This window comes from Puma concolor, unplaced genomic scaffold (assembly GCF_028749965.1).
Source record: "Puma concolor isolate L17-30 unplaced genomic scaffold, mPumCon1.1.hap2 unalloc_scaffold_121, whole genome shotgun sequence".
Lineage (NCBI taxonomy): Eukaryota > Metazoa > Chordata > Mammalia > Carnivora > Felidae > Puma > Puma concolor.
This window is the reverse complement of record NW_028240149.1, coordinates 42851-61609: the sequence shown is the minus strand read 5'-3', so window position 1 is coordinate 61609 and position 18759 is coordinate 42851. Positions and strand designations below refer to the sequence as shown.

Below are 18759 nucleotides of genomic sequence, written 5' to 3'. Positions count from 1 at the left end.
ATCCAGCTTCATCCGTTCCAGGTGGGTTTCTGTTGTTCCAGCTGCTTTCGCTAAACATCAAATGGACCTTCTTTCCCCCACTGATTTATTTTTTGTATGTCTCGTATACTTTTTATTCCATACTTCCTCCACTACTGCCTTTCTGTATTTAGTTGAATTTGCATACTGTGCCATTGTGATTCCCATCTTCTTTCCTTTTGCTTATACTTTTTAGTTACCTTCTTACCGGTTACCTTGGGGATTACAATTAATACCTTAAACTTATAAGAGTCTAGTTTGAATAATACTACGTTAATTCTGGTAATATATACTCTGATCCTATACATCTTCCTGCCTCTTCCTTTATATTGTTACATCTTTACACGTTGTGTGCCCATTAAGAAAGATTTATAATTATTCTGTGAATTGGTCTTTTAAGTCACCTAGAGAAGAAGAGGAGTTACAAACCAAAGTACGACAATCCTGGCTTATGTCTCAACCTGTGTGGTTATCTTTCCGAGCGTACTTTATTTCATCTACTGTCTAGAGCCTCTGTTTTAGCCTAAATGTCTCCCGTTAGCATTTCTTGTAGGGGAGGTCTGTTGCTCATGAGTTCTCTCAGCTTTTGTTTATCTAAGAACATCTTAATTTCTTCTTTATTCCCAAAATACGGTTTTGTTGGATTTAGAATTCTTGGTCGGCAGATTGATTTTCCTTCCAGGACTTGAAAGGTGCCCTCTGGACTCCATGGTTTCTGATGAGAAATCAGCTGTTGATCTCACTGAGGCCCCTTGTATGTGATTAACCACTTCTCTCTCAATGCTTTCAGACTCCTCTCTTTGGGTTCTGAGAATCTGGCAGTGCTGTGTCTTGGTGTGAACCCTTCTGAGTTTATCTTGCTTGGAGTTTGTTGAGCTTCTTGGATGTGTAGATCCATATCTTCCATCGGAGTTGGAAAGCGTGCAGGCAGTGTTTCTTCAGATACTTTTTCTCTCTGCCCCCTCTCTTCTACTGGGCCTCAGGTCCGCCAGGTGCTCTTCATTTTCCTTTGTTCCATTTTTCTCCCTGGTCCTCAGGTTGGAGAATTTCAATTATCTTCAGCCTCACCGATCCTTTCTTCTCCTGCTCTGTTGTGAACTCTTCTAGTCAATTTTTAGTTTCACACTTTTCAGTGGCAGAATTTGGTTCTTTTTTGTAATTCTATCTCTTTATTGATTTTCTTTTTTGTTCATTCGGTATTTTCCTGGCTTCCTTTAATTCTTCACCTTGGCTCATTGGGCACATTTAAGACAACTGACCTAATGTCCTTGACTACTAATTCAAATGTCTGGGCTTCTTCCAGGAAATTCTGTCAAATTATTTTTCTCCTTTGAATGCGCCATATTTTCCTGTTTCTCTGGATGTTTTATAATTTTTTGTTGAGAACTGTATATTCTGAGTATTATAATGTGGTTAAGTCTGGACATGAGATTCTCCCACTGCTTGGGATTGTAGATCTTTGCTTGTTGAACTATCAGTTTGTGACTCTCCCAAGCTACTTTTGCAAAACATGTATTTGTTGTTGCAAAGTTTCTCTCATTATCTCTGTGGTCAGCCAGTGTTTTCCTTCAATGTCTGGCCGCAAATAGGGGGAATAAGTGTCCCATTAGATGCTCCCAAAGACAGCTGCTGCCGCCAAGGGGGCCAGGGCAAGCGAGCCCTTGTGCCGGCCCCTCGGGACATGACCAGACCAACCAAAAGGCACAACAGACAAGTTTTGGAGTACAGAGTCCCTACTGCCTGCACAGGAATGAAGGCTGTTGGCCTGTAGCCACAGGACGACCGAGGGTGGGTTGTCGCTGCTTTGTTGACACCACTCACTCAGGAGAGTTGGACAGCATCTCTTCCCTGGTGCTGTGCACCGTGTCTGGTCTGGCTTCAGAGTCTGGAATAGTTGACCCCAAAGGCTCTCTTTAGCACAGTGGTCACATCTATGGAGGACGAATCTCTCATGCTTCCTGTTCCCTGGCTTTGTCCTCAGGTGAAGGATGCCGATGTGCACTCTGAGAACACGTGTCACCACCTCCCCACAAATCTCTACCCCGCAGGCAGGCCTCCACTGTTCCACTGCCCGGCTCCATTGTGTTTCTGTTTTCATTCTAAACAAACAGTGTGCTTCCCTGGGGCATCATTTCAGTAATACCTTGATCACCTTTGCTTCCAAGCACCATCACCTCCTTCTGTGGGTTTTTCTTACACGTCCTGCCTCTACCAGGTTGCTGCCCACTCCGTGGCCCTCTGTGGCCGGCGCCCCCACCTCTTACCCGTCGGAGCCCTGCCCCCACCTCAGCGCCCACAACTGCCTCTGCGTTGGGTCCCCTGGGGGCCTGTCCATCTCAACAGCATTGTCCTCACGCCTGGCTTTTCTGCAGTCTGCAGTCTGCCGTTTGCTTCCTCTTCTTCAGGGAGCCATTGTTCATGAGGTTCCCCTTTCATTTCCTTCCTGTTTAACCTCATTCATGCCTCAGTTTGTATCTTGACTAATTCTCAAGAGCTGGCTCTGGGAGGAGGACAAAGGCATGTACGGGTTTAGAGATCTCCTAGAGACACTGGACTTGCAGAACCTTCCAAGGAAAGTTGTGCACAGCTGCACAGTCCAGTCCCACCGCACACAGCCCTGTAAGTCAGAAGGAGCACCGTCCCCGGCCATTTGGCAAGAGCCAGGCTCTCCCCTGTCGTCTGTGCAGGGGATTTGAAGTCACCGTCAGCAGGCCCAGTAGCACCAGGGCAAGGGAGAAACCTCCTGCTTTCGAGAGATGGTGTGAAGACATTTGGGGCCCCTGGGTAGCCAGAACTCACCACCAGCAAGCAGATTGTGCAGAGAAGGTGCCAAGCAAGACGAGGCGGCCTGTGTTGTGTCTTCCCCCCCATGCCAATGGTCCAAATAGGCTTTGCTGGCCCCCAGGAGACCCTCCTGCTCATCAGGAAAAGCCCCACTTGTCTCTGTCCTGATGCGCGTGCAGAGGGAAAAGCCACCCCCCCAGCGCAGCCTCATCAGCAGCCCCACATACAAGTGAGTGCTCTGAACTCAAGAGGCGAGATGGCTGCCAGTGTTCCAGAGCCCGTCGTGGCTCCATCTCCAAATTGTGCTCTTGCTGCTACATTCTGTCCCCTTTGGCAGTGCGAGAGATGCCATGTCACGTATTTCCTGTTATTTCTCTGCAGGTCTCAAAGGACCAACAGGAAATGAGTTTGCCTGTGGAAGGAGACAGTGCTGAGGGCAAAGGCCCAGCTTCAGGTAAGACATCACACAGTGTGGGAGTTGACATCCACCCAAGTTTGATTCCCTAAAGAGGAAAATGTTTTCTCCAGAAAAACAAGGAGAGGGAGAAATCACCGGTGGGGAGTCAAAGGCTAGGACGCTTGTTGTGTCAGTGGCAAGGAGGACAAGCTTGGGCTCACGTAGTGTCTGCCAATGGTGCCTGGCGTCCCCACGCTAGCCCCACCACCTGCTCTGTGTGCTACAAAGCAGCAGGTGCAAGACGTGGGGCTGAACGCCCCGCTGGCAGAGTGCCTGCAAGGTAGGAGCTGGCCCTGGATGGCGTTGCTGTGGCTGCCGGTGTGAGCCATGGACCCTGACGTGCAGGGGTGGCCAGCCTAATGATGGCACCAGAGCGAGGGCCACGGAGAGTTTGACTAGTGACTGGAACCAAAGGCCTGATGTGCTCTGTTAGAGGCTCAGACTCCACCACCCGCACGCTGTCTGCCGAAATGCACGGTGATTTCGTTGTTCACTCGCCTGACCCTTCCAGAGTCCTTCTGAGACGGCCCCACCTCATCTAAGGAAATGTTCACCACTCAGCTTTTAAACAACTACCTACCCTTGGCCACGATGACACCTCCTACTGCCACCACCACTTCAGAGCTCACAGTGCAATTCTCCAGTGCTCCTGTTTCTAGAAAAGAGGTGGAGGCTGACCTTTCAACACACCTGTGGCCGCAGGAGTCAGTGGCTCCTGTTTCTAGAAAAGAGGTGGAGGCTGAGAGGGTGAGTTTGATTTCTGCGTGATTCCAGAAGGGGCCAAAGCTGGATTTTAAGAAACATAAAATACAAGCAAGTGGCATAAGTGACAGGAAGCCTGAGCCTCAGGTCTGGGTACATGGCAGGTTGGCTCCTGAGTGGACTGACACCACGAGCACATGCATGTGCACACTGTCCATGTGGGTGTGGTGCTTGTGGACAGGTAAGAACAAGGCGTCCTCAGCCAGGGACGGAGGCAAAGAAAAAACCCACAGAGAGCCCCGTGGGCACCTGCAGCCTATGTCCCAAGGGCCCCTGCCTCCCTGGTGAGCCGGGTTCTCACGGCCTCACATAAGGGAGAGACAGGCCCAAGCTCAGGGCACAGCCAGAATGGAAGGCCAATAAGTCATCCTGTAAAATCGGGACTCAAATGGCTACTCAAATGGCATTGTAGTGGTGAGCCCGGAGGAACCCCGTGCTCCGCTCCCACAGGACACAAGAATGAACCTTGGAGCCGAAAGGAGCTGAGAAAATCCCCAAACTCCTCAAGCTGAGGATTAACACCAAGTGATTGTGGACCAGCCGTTTGCAGGTGCCGAGAGGCGCTCCCCTCGCAGGAGCTGGGAAGATACCAGCCGCTCTCATCCCACATGGCCACGCCCTCATGGAGGCCAAGGCCACCACTGAAAAAGACACATGTTGGGAGCTGGGCTCAAGGACCAAATGCAAAGTAACTGTGGTTGTTGTTTGGGGAAACGACAGGCAAAGGGAAAAACATCTGAAGAGAACAGAAAACTTGTTTAAATTGCATGTGTATTTGAAGAGAAACCAAATAAAACTTAGAGCTGCAGAAAATACCACTGACGTGGGGCAGCTGACTGAGGGTTTTGTAGCACACGGGTCACAGTTGGAGTTCGTGAGCTCGAAGCTGGAACTGGAGAAGCTACCTGACACTCAAAGAAGGGACGACAGGTGGAGAGCGTGACCGGAGGTGGGGCTTGGGTCTGTGGTGTGAGCGGAGTCCCCCACAAGGAGGGCTGCTGGGGGGCATTGTGCGAGGCAGTGGGGCTGAGGGCCCTGCACTGCAAACCCGCACACACTCGGGTCCAGTGAGTCCAGGAACGGCAAATGAGACTGTAGATATGTCGTGAGCAAGCTGGCACACTCCAGAGACAAATAAAATGCGTGTTTTTAAATATTTGGCGATAAAAAAGGGGAGTCCTTCCAGGGAATATCGACTAGCTACACTCATTGTAACGGAAGCTACAGCAGAGTGGAGTCCTGCCTGCAGTACAGGGGGCCATCAGCCCAGGGCTGCCCTCCTGGCTGAAGCACGTTTGAAGGCGAAAGTGAAACAGGCACTTCACACAGAAGTAAGGAATGTTAGGGAGTGAAAAATAGACCATTTTCGTAGCATTTTTAGAAAGCGATGTCCCTAGGAACAGACCTAACAAAAGACACGCCGGACTCATGGAGAAAATGATAAAACTTGCAGAGAGACGTTTTAAGGAGCCTGATGAGTGCGGACAGACACAGCTCACGGAGTGCGTGCCAGGCCTCCCAGAGAGGCCAGTGCAGGATGCCAGCTCGAAACCCTGCGTCTGAGATGTGTGTGGAACTGCAAAGGATCAAGAATGCCAAGAGGCAGAAAAGGAGCAATTTAGGATGTCTGGCTGGGCTGCTTCCACGAAGCTCGTGAATCAAAGACAGAGTGGTGTCTGTGCAGAAATAAGCGCAGGGCCTGGTGTGGTGGCTTGCAGGGGCCGCGAGCACGTCAGTGGGCACAGGGACACTGTTTCTGGTGTGGGGCGACCGACGAGCAGGGGTGGGTAGATTGTTTCATAAACGCGGAAACATTTGGTGCCGTGTGGGAATAACACTAATGAAACCAGACCCCACCTTGTACCGTTTACACAAATTAATTCCACGTGGACTAAAGACATAATGCGTGAAGGGACAACTATACAAACTGGAAGATAATATTTGGTACTATCTTCTTTTTTTAAATTTATTTATTTATTTTGGGAGAGACGGAGAGTAGGGGAGGGGTAGAGAGCCAGGGAGAGAGAGAGAATCCCAAGCAGGCTTAGCACTGTCAGCACAGAGCCCGATGCGGGGCTCGATCCCAGGAAACCGTGAGATTTTGACCTGAACGGAGACCCAGAGTCCGATGCTTCACAGACTGAGCCCCCCCGGGCACTCCTGGTACTGTCCTTATGTCCTCATGGTGACTGAGGGTCCTTAAGCAAGATTTTCTTAAAGGCACTGTCCCTAAAGGAAGATACACAGAAATTAGATCACACCCAGATACAAAGGGAGGCTGTCAAAAATTGGGAAAATATTTGTAACACATAGCTGACAAAAATTGGTGTCCAGGACACAAAGTACTATGACAGCAGCAGGAAAAACGTAGACACATGATGACTAGGCACTTCAGGGAACAGGGAACCCAGAAGACCCACCATCAAGTGCGTACCTGCTGCCATCCTCCGGGAAATGTGACTGAAAACCACATGTGGTGGGGTGAGGTCCCTGTCACATGAGCAGGTGTGAGTCTGACATCACTGAGGACTGGCACAGGTGGGCCTGGGACGTGCACGTGGCTGGTGGGCTAGGGCCAGTGCTGCACCCACAACTGGTGGACAAGGCCGTCGGCACCGCCAGTCATCCCGGGTGTGGGTGGGGAAATGCCTGCCCGCTGCACCAGGAGCCATGAGCATTGCTGCTGGGTCCGAGGAGATGCCCAGTACGGGGATCCCAGCATGGGGGATAGGTGGAGGAGGGTTCCCGCTGACCCGCTGAGCAGGGCTGTGTGTGCAGACACAGATGTCCTGTGCAGAAGCAGCTGCCCTCCTGGCAAGATGTCAGGACGGACTGCACCAGGAACCTGTCCTTGGCCTTCCTTGCAGAGGGCCGGTTCTGCACCCGGGGCCAAGGACTGGGCGCGCCTTCTGCTCACCGCCCTCAGGTGCTCATGGCACTTTCTTTTGCTCTGCAGGAGCCAAGGAGCCCACACTGGCCAAATGGGCTGTCCACACACCAATGGCCTTAGAGGTCCGGGCTCGGGAGGCAGCCCTGGAGGAACTCAGGCTCCCGCACACACTGCCCTCCGGCAGCCAGAATGTGCTGCACATGGATGTCCCCTCGGAGAGGCAGCAGGTCTACAGCAAGGAGCCTGCCACTGTCACCACCACCAGGAAGCCTGCGGATGGGCAGGTGTGCAATGGAGAGGACATCCAGCTTCCAGGACAGATAAAAGAGGTGACTTGGGGCCGGGCATCGCCATCCAGCTAGGAAGCAGAGGGCCCGCTCGATGCTCAGGGAGAGACCAGGGTCAACCTGGATACCTCTGTCAGCACAACTTGTGTCCGCCCTGCCACGGAAGCCCCTGAGTCCAGGGCAGGTGCTCACCCCGACTCCCATGATGCCTGCAGGCGCTCCCGCCATGTTCATGATGCAGTGCAGCCCTCGACTCTATGCAGGCACCAGTGGCAGCCGATGGCCTGGCTTCCTCCAAGCAGAGTGCTGGGTCCTGCGTCCAGAGTCAAGGAAAGAAGGGAGCCTGTGCACACCCTGACTTGTGCTACACGGAAAGACTTTGACCACCCCTGCGCCTCACTCCACCTGGAAGCCATACTTGAAAGGCATTCATAAGTTTCCAAACACGTCCCCATCGTGCTCCAAGATTCAGGACAGACTTGGTGTGATGTTTTCACTTGTGTTACTTAGGAATGTTGACAACTGTTATGAACCTAAGTAGCCTTTAAGGAAATTCTTCAGACTTTCTTAGAAAGTTATACGAAATAATAAAAAATAATTTCACCGGCAATAAGCTTGAAATCAGTCTTGGTAAACTTTAAATTCTTGGGTTTCAAGTGGCCTTTTCAAAGCCCCTCCTGAGTCCTGGCCAGAGTGAGGCCGAAGGGTGTGATACAGAGGAGGGGATTCTGGCTTTTTTTTTTTTTTTTAAGTTTATTTATTTTGAAAGAGAGAGAGAGAGAAAGACAGCAAGCAAGGGAGGGGCAGAGAGAAGAAGAGAGAGAGAGAATCCCAAGCAGGCCCCATGCCACCAGTACAGAGCCTGATATGGGTCTTGAACTCAGAAACAGTGAGATCATGACCTGAGCCCAAACCAAGAATCAGACGCTTAACCCACTGAACCCCCCAGGCGCCCCAGGGCTTCTGGCTTTATGGTGAACTTTTCACCACAAGATAATTAGTGCTCTCATGAAAATGTAATTTCATTGCATCCTGGATCCATACAAAGTGAGAAAATCCTCACAACACTGGAGAACAAAAGTGAGCTGATAGGTAGGTGGTCCAGGGCCAGGGGCTCCTTTGAAACCGGGCCTTGATCCAGAAGCCAGGAACAGAGCTGGGGGCAAGGATCCGGGATGAATCCAGTCTCCGGCAAAAATAAACTGAGCTAAACTGGCCCAAGTTAAGAAGCTAGATTTTCAGAGCTTGAGATCAGTCCAGATAAGCTCACAACCAAAGATCACAAACCATCACACATGAGAGAGCCGAGAAACAGTAAAGGAGAATTCAGACCCCCAGAAACCTCAAGGACTAGAAATACGGGATATTAAGGAGGATGCACAAGATATTTTAATGTTGGGGCGCGTGGGTGGCTCAGTCGGTTGGGCGACTGACTGCAGCTCAGGTCACGATCTCACAGCTCGTGAGTTCGAGCCCCACATCGGGCTCTGTGCTGACAGCTCGGAGCCTGGAGTCTGCTTCAGATTCTGTGTGTCTGTCTCTTGCCCCTCCCCTGCTCACGCTCTCTGTCTCTCAAGAATCAATGTTAAAAAAATGTTTAAAAACCAAAATATTTTAATGTGAAACAGAATGACCATAAGTAAGCAAGGAGAGGATGTTCTAAATGATCAGGAAGGTACGTAAAAAGACTGAAAAGGATTTTTAGAAATAAAAAAATATACTTGTTAAAACTTGGATAAATTAAACACCAGATTAAACATAGCCAAAGAGAGAGTTCTTGAACTGGAAAGTAATCCGAAGAAGTTGTCGGAATGTGGATGCAGCCGTGAGGGCCACGTGGAGGGAGGGCTGGCAGGTGGGGAGGGCAGGTGGGCCTCAGACGCGTCCACAAAGCCCACGAGAAGGGACTTACTGTAGTGGCCGGGTCTCCCAGGACTCACAAAACACGTGCCAGTGGCTTCTTGTCCAGCCAGCTGCACAGGTGAGGAGATCTACACCTCGACCTCCTGTACGGAAGCATGGGGCACCGGAGACACTCTGACCTTAAGGACAGCCAGAGAAAAGACCACCAACGGAGGAAGAGCAGACAGACAGCAGACATTCTGGCCATAAGGACAGAGGGAGGAAACAACTTCCACAAAGCGTGACAGAAAATAGCTGTCGACCTGGAGTCACATACCCAGAAGTGCTACACGGAGGAAAAAGTAAAAACACATTTGTAGATGACAGAGAACTGTGCTTACTACCACCAAACACATAGTGCTGTGACTGGAGAAGGCATAAAGGAGAGAAGTGTGCGAAGCAAACATGGACACGAGGCATGGGGAACAGGCGCGACATTCACCCTGACCCTCTCGTGCTTCCTGTCGGCTCACCAGGTTTTCACAGAGTAAAGACACAGATTTGGACGACACAAGTAACGAGCCTGATTCACGGGATGGCTGCGGACCCCAGGCTCACTTGTTGGGAGGTGTGTGTTCTCCCGGGGCTCGTGGACCTTTTCTAGAAACGGAGCTCGGGCTGCCCTGCCTCACCTCAGCACACTTCACCCAGGGACCCTCGGCGTGCCGCCCCCTCTGTTCCTCTGCCCCTTCACACTGTGCCGGTCTCGCGGCTGTTCCTGTCCCTTCCTGCTCACTGCCAGCAGCGTTCCCCTTGTGGTCCTTATGGTTGGGGAGCATCCAGCCTCTTGCGTCTGTGGGTTATGGTTTACGTCAAACTTGGAAACATTTGGCCGTTATTTTTCTAACACCTTTTCTGCACCCTTGTCCCAAGTATTCTCTCTGCTTTTGGGGGGACCCCAATTAAGCACACAGTAGGCTGCCTAAAGCTGTCCCACAGATCACTGACGATCCGGGTTTTCTAATTCTCTTCTTCCTGTTCCACTTTGGGTAGCTTCTGTTGCTACATTTGTTCCGTGCCTAATCTGCCGTTGGCCTGTCCAGGGTATTTTCCATGTCACACACTGTAGTTTTTCAGTCCTGCTAATTCAGTCTGTGGTGCTGCTGTGACTCCCATGTCTCAACGTAACTTTCAGGCCCTGTGGAATGCAGTTAGCTGTGCTAATACCTCATACCAGTCCTGGGTCAGTCCCAGATGACTGGTCTTGTCACATGGATCTGATTTTCCTGCTGGTTTGCACCCCTGGTAGTGCTACATGGAATCATTATGTTCACCTTTTGGGGTGCTGAGTATTCCTGTATTTTCATGAATATTCTTGAAATTTATTCCGAGATGCAGTTAAAGAGTTTGATCTTTGTGTCTTGGTTGGGGCTAATGGTCCCCCACTAAGTTGTCTCCTTCCCCTGTTGCCTCAGTCGGCACTCCACGGATGCTGAGTCTTGAGCTCGGCCTCCGCACTTGCTGCACACGCTGGCCAGACCCAGCTGCATTCTCACGGGGCTCCTGCGGGGTTCTGGGTCCATCTTTGAGTTCTGTCACCCTGCATGGCGCTTGGAGGCTACTACCCAGGCACTTGCTGGGGACCCTGCCACTCAGGGGTCCTGTGCTTTGCTGCCTTTGCTCCATGTGAGAGAGCACACCTAATTCCTGTGACTGTGCCTCATCTGGACGCGAAAAACTGTAACAATGGGACAGATGGTACGTGCTGCTGCACAAAGGCCCATTTTCTTCTGCAAAAGCAGAAAATGCAATCATGGAAGCAGAGTCTGCTGGACCTTAAAAGGCTCAGCTGCTGTGTCCCCAGGAGGTGGAGAGGCACTGGGATGAACCCGATCCCGGAACTCTCGAGGGGAGCACTGTGTCAGAGCAGAGGGCATGGCTGCGCTAACCAGGAGGTGCGCACGCGGTCCTGTGCATGGAACGCTGCAGAGGAACTCTTGCTTAGATTAACTGGGGGCAGATCTGGACCGTACTAAGGGACAGATTTTGTTACCATGTGGAGGCTTCCTGGGAGGCTGTGGCACCTCTCTGTCCCACGGCTGCCTTCTGACAGGTTTTCATGCACATGTGGGAGCAGCTCCTTGAAGGGCTTGGATCTCAGTGGTGGCAGATTGTTTCTGTTTTCATCACCCGATAACTTGGTGGTGGACCGCGTCCTCCCAGAGGGGCAGCCAGAGAGCCACCTTGTTCACACGCCTCCTCTGGTGCACACTCCAGGCCCAGTTTTATGATTGCAAGGATAAATTCATAAGCTAAAAAAGCAAGTTTTGGGCTTCCTGGGTGGCTCAGTCAGTTGAGCATCCAACTGTTAATTTTGGCTCAGGTCATGATGTCACAATTCATGAGATCGAGCCCCGTATCGGGCTCTGCGCTGACGGTGCGGGGCCTGCTTGGGATTCTCTGTCTCCACCCCCCTCTCTCTCTGCCCCTTCCCACTTCTCTCTCTCTCTCTCAAACTAAATACATTTGCATTTAAAAATAAAGATGAAAAAGCAAGTTTCTGAAGTAAGCATCACACGCACGGGCTGTGGGCGCCAGCCCTGCCCTATGCCTCTGTGTGTCCTCGTGTCAACTACCCAATCTCTCTGAGTCCCAAGAGTTGCCTGGCAGCAGGACTGCAGTCAGGGCTGTGTGTGCTGAGGACCCCAAGGAGGACCCTGAGCTCTGTTCAATACGCTGTTGTTGCCATCTTGGGGGTGCTACTAATTTTTACACAAGGGGCCCCAAGTTTGAATTCTGACCAGGCCCCGTATGTATAGCTGGCCCTGACAGTGATGCTGTCTCCACCCTCCAGAAGCAGGGCGCCAGCCAGCGCAGCCTGAAATGTGGGGGCAGGACCTCCGCGGGCCGTGACTCTGCCCATCTGGCCCTGAGGGCTCCCCCAGCGCCCTGCCCTGAGGGTGTCCCCATCTCCCGAGGCCTTGCCTCTCCTTCCCAGGGAAAATGCTCCTTGGACATTTATGCTCCTGAAACCTGGTGCCCACCTCCGTTGGCAGATTACCCTGTGTCTATGCCAGAGCTCTAACAGGTCTTGCAAAATGGATTCAATGGTCACCTTTGGCCGATACGACAGTGGGAACATAGTGTGCAATGTTTTTCTTTCTTCCTCTTGCATCATTAGTAGTGATGTCCAGGAGAAAGCAGTGCTCAGGCCTGAGTGGGATGCAGCGAAGACGCTGTCCAGCTCCGACCTGAACAAACAGAACCCTGAGTCTCAACGAACAGACCTCTAGACGGTCGCCCATCTTCTACCAGTTTGTAGCGGAAGTAGAAACTAGAGGGTTGAAAGGAGGCATGTGGAACCCAGGACCTCTGTGGGGCTGGGGTGGGGCTGAGCCCCTAGGGCTGCCTGTCCCTGGCTCCCAAAATGTCAGGAAAAGCACGTCCTCCCCACCATGGCCTAGTGGTCTGAGTCAGAGCCTGCACCATAGCCCCCTCTCTGGTTCGTGAGCTGCCTGTGCAGGCTCTGAGCAGGCTGGAATCTCTGAGGTGAGCCCCAAAGCTGCATCCCACCTGCAGAGTCTGGCACTTGTGATTCATGGGGCTCTGAGAGCAGGGCAGAGTCTGGAGGAGATGTATGTGGGTGCGTGGGGGGGGGGGGTCTCTGCAGCTGGGAGAGTTAAGGACAGAGCCTGGGTGGGGGCGGGGGTCTGGTGCCAGATGGACCAAGGACAGAGACTGGGTGGGCATGTGGGTGGGGGTTCTGTAGCCAGGAGGGGAGGGCAGAACCTGGGATAGTGGCTCCTTGGCGAGGTCCAAGGGAGCCACAGCAATGAAACTGGAAGAAGAGTCACACCCCGCCCCCCGACCGGCCTTCTCTTCTGGAGGGTGTCCAGCAGGACAGACAGGGAGACCCTTACCCCAAGCCCCAGCACTAAGCAAGTGGGGCCAGCCTGGAGAGGAAGGGCAGCAGGCCTCAGCCAGAAAAGAGCAGGAGACATTGGAAGATTTCCGGATCTGCGTGCGCAGGTAGGCAGGACGGGCCCACCTCGAGCGCAGGAAGAAAAGGGTCTCCTGGCTGCGCTGGGAATGCAGCCGCGGCTTGTCCCTGGGAGGGCGGCCCTGGCTGCACCGGGGCCCAGCATGGCCTGACCGCACCCAGGCGCGGCTGCACGTTCCGGCTGCTCCCAATCTCCGGGACGAGGCCCATTCCCCGCCTGCCCTCCCTGCGCCCCCTCCGTGAGGTCCCAGCCCGCACCCCCGACCCCGACCCCACTCCACATTGGGCCTCCTCGTTGGCCCGAGTCTCCGCGGAGAGGCCAGCGCCCCGCCGTCCCCCCGCCCCTCCCGGAGGCCCGTCCTCTCGCGTGCTGTCTGCCGTGGGGATGCGGGCGAGCCTCCCGAGGTCCCGGAGGGCCAGGTGCGGCCGCCCCTAGCGCACCGCCCCGGGCTCGCCTCCTTTGAGGGGTTCCCACGCCCCTGCGCCGCGCCGGCCTTGTAAGGCAGAGCCGCGCTGCCACCTGCCTCCGTGCACCCCGCGCGTTCCCGGGGCCAGGAGGGGCCGGGAGTGTGGCAGGCCCATTCCCCGCCTGCCCTCCCTGCGCCCCCTCCGTGAGGTCCCAGCCCGCACCCCCGACCCCGACCCCACTCCACATTGGGCCTCCTCGTTGGCCCGAGTCTCCGCGGAGAGGCCAGCGCCCCGCCGTCTCCCCGCCCCTCCCGGAGGCCCGTCCGCTCGCGTGCTGTCTGCCGTGGGGATGAGGGCGAGCCTCCCGAGGTCCCGGAGGGCCAGGTGCGGCCGCCCCTAGCGCACCGCCCCGGGCTCGCCTCCTTTGCGGGGTTCCCACGCCCCTGCGCCGCGCCGGCCTTGTAAGGCAGAGCCGCGCTGCCACCTGCCTCCGTGCACCCCGCGCGTTCCCCGGGCCAAGAGGGGCCGGGAGTGTGGCAGGGCCGCGGGCGGACCAATGAGCGTGCGGGCCGGGCCGGGCCGGGCCGGGCCGGGGGCGGGCCAATGAGCGCGTGGGGCGTGGCGGGCCAATGAGCGCGCGGTGCGTGGCGGGTCATCGGGGCGCGCGGTGCGGAGCTGGCGAGCCCGGGGCGGCGGGGGTGCGGGAGCTCGCCGGACACCCGGTCGCCCGCGGCCGAGTCGCGGAGGCGCTCGCTGCAGTGGCCGCATCTCCGAGGTAAGCGTCCGCAGAGCTCGGTCGGGGGCGCTGGACGCAGGACCACCCACTCCGCCCGGGCCCGCCGCGCCTGCCACCTGCGGCCGCCACGCCCCCTCCTGGCTGCGGCCCCCTGCGTCCCTGCGCCCCCATCCCAGGCCCTGGGCTGCCCGGCGGTCGGTGCTGCGCGCTGAGGCCCCCGGGGGCTGCGTCGGGGGCGTGGGTCCGGGGGCGCGAGGGGCGCGAGCGGGGGCGACCGCGCCGCCAGGGACAGGTGGTTGGTGCGTGGGCCCCGGATGAGGCGCTGAGGCCTGTCTGGGCGGCAGCGCTTCACGCGACGAAGCTGCGCACCCCCCCCCCCGCCCCCCTCTGCCGGCAGCCCCTTTCCCCGTCTCCGCCGCCGCTGCCGCCTCCCCACGTCCCGCTACGCGGACGCCCGGGCCTGGGGTGGTCGCCGCCGGCAAGACCGAAGGGAATTAGGGCTTAGAGGGTGTGTAATGAAGCCAGTGCCCTGCAGCCCCAATTCCGGGAGACCCGGGGCCACGCAGAGAGCCCAGAGTGAGCGTGGTCCCTTGACAAAGACCGCGCCGCCCCCTCGGGGTCCTAGGCCCCTCTCTGGTCATATTTGCTTCACCATTATCATGCCAGGTGACAGTGTCTGCCGCTCACTGTGCGACTCCAGCAGCCTCCACGGAGGGTGACACATTCACTTATCGCCTGTGAGCACAGAACCTGGCAGTCAGGATGAAGAGATCCGCTGCCAGTAGGTTTGCTCACACACCTCTGGGGAGCAGTGCCCCACCTGTGCAGCAGGACCAGAGAAACCCTTTATTCTGCGGTTTCAGTTACACAAATGCAGCCTTGAAATGAGCTGGGGAGAAAATCCATTCCTGCCACTCTGCTCATGACTATTTCGACAGGCGTTTGGTGTCTCTGAAGATGAGACACCGTTTAGGGTAAGCTGACAGTGTGGCCATCTATCTGCGTATTTAGTGGTTAATTTACCTGGCATTTTTTGGATACCGGCAGGGTCTCGGCAGGGTCTCGGGGACGCTGGATAAAGGACCCAGCTCCCATGTCCCACTCTGCAGGCCTGTGCTGACTCCCCATGGTCAGCCTCTCAGGGAGGACCCAATGGAGGTGGGGGGGGGGGGGCGGGGGGAGCTCTGCACAATCCAGGGCAGCCCCGCACTCCTAGGAGGTGATTGGTAAAGGCCAACCTGGATCCTGAGTGCCCTTGGGACCACAGAGGCTTGGAGTGATGGGGAGAGAGCTTGGAACAAGCAGGAAATGGGGGTGGGGCAGCGAGACAGCGGCTTGACTGATGCCTTAATTAAGCTGGATTCTGTGACCCTGTCTCTGGTACCAGCCACTCTTCCCATCACATGGTCCAAATTACAGGGCTCCTCGAGGGTTCTGGGGGAAGGGGTGCTGGTGAATTTGTCTGCAAATTGCCTGCGGTAGGAGGGTATGTGCATTCTCCTGGCGGAAGGGTCTGCCGCTTTCCTGATTTCCAGAGGGTTCCATGAGTGAGAAAGGTACTATAACTTAAGTGCTACATTAGAAAATCCCTCTCCGTGAGTACGGAAGGATGAAGTGATGGAGATCATGGGAAGCTCTCTTGGCTGTATTCTTATCTTCCTGGTGCTGTTTGGCTCCTCTTCCCGAATCCTTTGAAGTCTCAGTAAATAACTGTTGTAAAAGTGTATACAAGGTTAGAAATACTCATGGTGGAAAATGTGTAAATCACAGGAGAATTTAAAGAAAATTAAATCCCTCATCACTGCTTGAGGATGCAGAGAAGGCTTTTAGCAGCCAGACGGTCCTCAGGGCCGCAGAGTGCTCCAGGCAGGAGAGACTGAGAATGAAAAGCTTCCTCTGGGAGAGGCTGCGCTGCCTGGAAGCCAGGCCTATTTATAGCTGGTGATGTTGCTGGTGAGGCAGGAGGAGCATGTCTGGGGATCTTGGGACCACAAGGCAAGGGCCCTGCTGCACCTTGAAGTGTCAGGTCCTCTCTGGGCTCAGCGTGGCTCCAGCTGGAGGGCGGTGGGGGCGGGGCGGTGTACCCCTGAGCCCACAGACCCTGGACCTGGCAGACACTTGCCTGTGTGTAAGCAGCAGCCTTACCTCAAGGGGGTGGGGGGATGGAGCGCACCTGCAGCTGGGGCTCAGACGTGGTCTCCAGCCTTTCTGGGTGAGGACAGAGCCCTGGTGTCTGCCCTCAGCAGTGCGTCTTCAGGGGGACCCTTTGCAGCAGCGGAGAGTGCGGGGTGCGGGGTTGGCCCTGCTGGGGCCTCGGGTGAGGGTGCGGCCCTGTGTGAGCCCCAGGAGCGGCCTGTGGGGGGGGGGGCTGCTCCTCCCTCCTCCCCACCTCTCATCTGATGTGGGGTGTCAGTCTGCTTCCAAGCTCCTTATTCCCTGGAACTGTGCAATAGCACAGGACGGCCGTCAGCCGGGAGGTGTAATTTAGCGTTCAAACACAGGACCTTCTTGGTGAAGAGTCTAAAGTCTTGCATAGAGTGTAAGGCAGTGACAGTTTTCTGCCTTCCCCGCCTTCGCCCCCAGCCCTCGCTTCTCTCAGCAGGGGGACCTGCCAGCCGGTCCTGGGAGGAGCACGTTCACACCGACTTTTTCTTGTTTTTAATGAGGTTTGTGGTGAGGAATGATGGATTCTTACCTTTGCTCAAGCCTAGATGTTAAAACCACCTGGAGCCTTTTCCACTCCTCCTGCTGCCTCTGTGGTGGGGCGCACCCATGTGTCTCCAGCGTATGTCCCTGTGTGTCCCCACGTGTCCCTAGCATGTCCCCAGGGTGCCTGTGTCTCTGGTTCTCTTGGCATAAGTGCAGTGCCCCCGCGTGGGCTCCGTGTGACCTCCGGCCCTGAGCCACGTTTCCCCAGATCTCTCCCTGTCACACCTGTGTGACTGCATGTCTGCTGAGCACCTGCCAGGTGGGAAGCCCCACTGCACTGGGGACAATACCCAGCAGCCGGTGCCCCCGGGTGACCTCGTGCAGTCCCCACATGCCCCGCTGTCTCACCTGCACAGGAGGGCGGGGGGGGGGGGGAGGGGCGCCAGGTGGGCAGGGTGTGGGGCGTGCGGTGCAGGTGTGGGTCTGGGCCCAGAACCGACGTTAAGTCAGGTTAAGTCAGGTGCTCCTCGAGTGTGCCTGCGGCCCTGCGTCACAAGCTGTCTGTAGAAAGCCCACCCACACCCTCCTTCTCCATCCAGGTGTACGCACTTCGTGCACTCACTGACCCTCGACCCTGCTCCCGTCATTTAATACCGTAGGACAGACTGTCCCCAAACCAGGGCTTTAAGATAGTGACCCCATTTGCTTTTTGCTCATGACTCTGCCACCCAGCAGGGCTTGGCACGGACAGTGGTCCCCACCCCCTGACCTCAGCTAGGGGTTTGCTGGCCAGACAGGACCACCCAAGGCTGCCCTGCTTAGTTGAGTCTGGGTTGAGTGGCTGGCACGAGGCTCCCCTGTCTCTGTGTGGGGTCTCTCCAGAACGTTTGCCTGTCCCCTGAGGGAACAGGGGAGCCTGGTTCTTTGTCATTTGGCTGTGTCCCATGGTCCGGCCAGCTGGAAGGGCCCCTGGCTTGAGGGGCAGGAGCTGGTGGGTGGGAGACGCCTAGGGTCTCCCTAGGGTGGCCCCCTTCTCGGTGCTTCGGAGGACCAGTTGTGGCAGCCCCTGGGGCCCCTGGCCCTGTGCCCCTTGGCCTTTGACGGCCCCTGGCCTGCTCCCTCAGGACTCGCTGCACCCTTTCCCTGGCAGCAGGTCGCACGTCTGTGGGTGGACGGCCCCCTCGGCCGCGCGGCCCGCTGCACCCTGGTTCTGATTCCTGCTGCTTGGTCAGTTGTCCCCCGTGTCCTCGGGGTCTGAGGCTCCATTCTCCTGACACCCTGCAGGCCCTGCCCCACTGGGCCTTCCACCCTGGCAGGGGCCCCTGCCTGCTTCTGTGGACTTGCTGCCTTTTTCTCATTGAGTTGTAGGGTCCTTTGCAGGTTCTGGAGACAAGCCCATATTTGTATCTTCTCCTACCCCGTGGCTTCCCTTTTCTCTCCATCGGTGATAATTTTTGATGAACAGAAGTTCTTGATTTCAGCCTGGTGCCATCCTAGAATTGTTTCCTTTAAGGGCAGTGATTTTTGAGGCTTGTGCAGTGGATCTTTCTCTATCCCCAGGACGTCAGATACCCTCAGCCCTCACCTTCGTGAGGATTTTGCCTTTCCTACTTCAGTCCTCGGAGCGCCTGAAGGGTGGTGTCGATGCCCCGTCTCCCCTGCGTCTGCCATTTACTGAAAATATGCTCCTCCCTTTTTTCCGCAGGGCCACCTTGTCACACACGTGTGCACATGTGTTTGGGCTCTGGCGTCCCTCCCATTGTTGATTCTGTCCCATTGGTGCTGTCTTTGCTTCCAGACCTTTCTCTCGAGTCTCCATGCCCGTGGAGCAAATCTTGTCCTTTTAAAATCACTGTGTATTCACAGCCCTTCTCCCACGTATGTCAGCTCAGTGCACCTGGATACTAGACACAAAAGTTGTCGGGA

General features: G+C 55.6%; 1 long non-coding RNA gene across 1 annotated transcript in view; it reads left to right on the top strand.

Moving 5' to 3' along the window:
* The first annotated feature begins 14097 nt into the window (after positions 1 to 14097).
* The window catches only part of LOC147571692 (uncharacterized), a 29744-nt gene continuing 25082 nt past the window's right edge, over positions 14098 to 18759 (top strand). The window contains exon 1 of the long non-coding RNA XR_015247145.1: positions 14098 to 14223. This is a non-coding gene — a long non-coding RNA (uncharacterized LOC147571692). The remainder of the gene's footprint in view (positions 14224 to 18759) is intronic.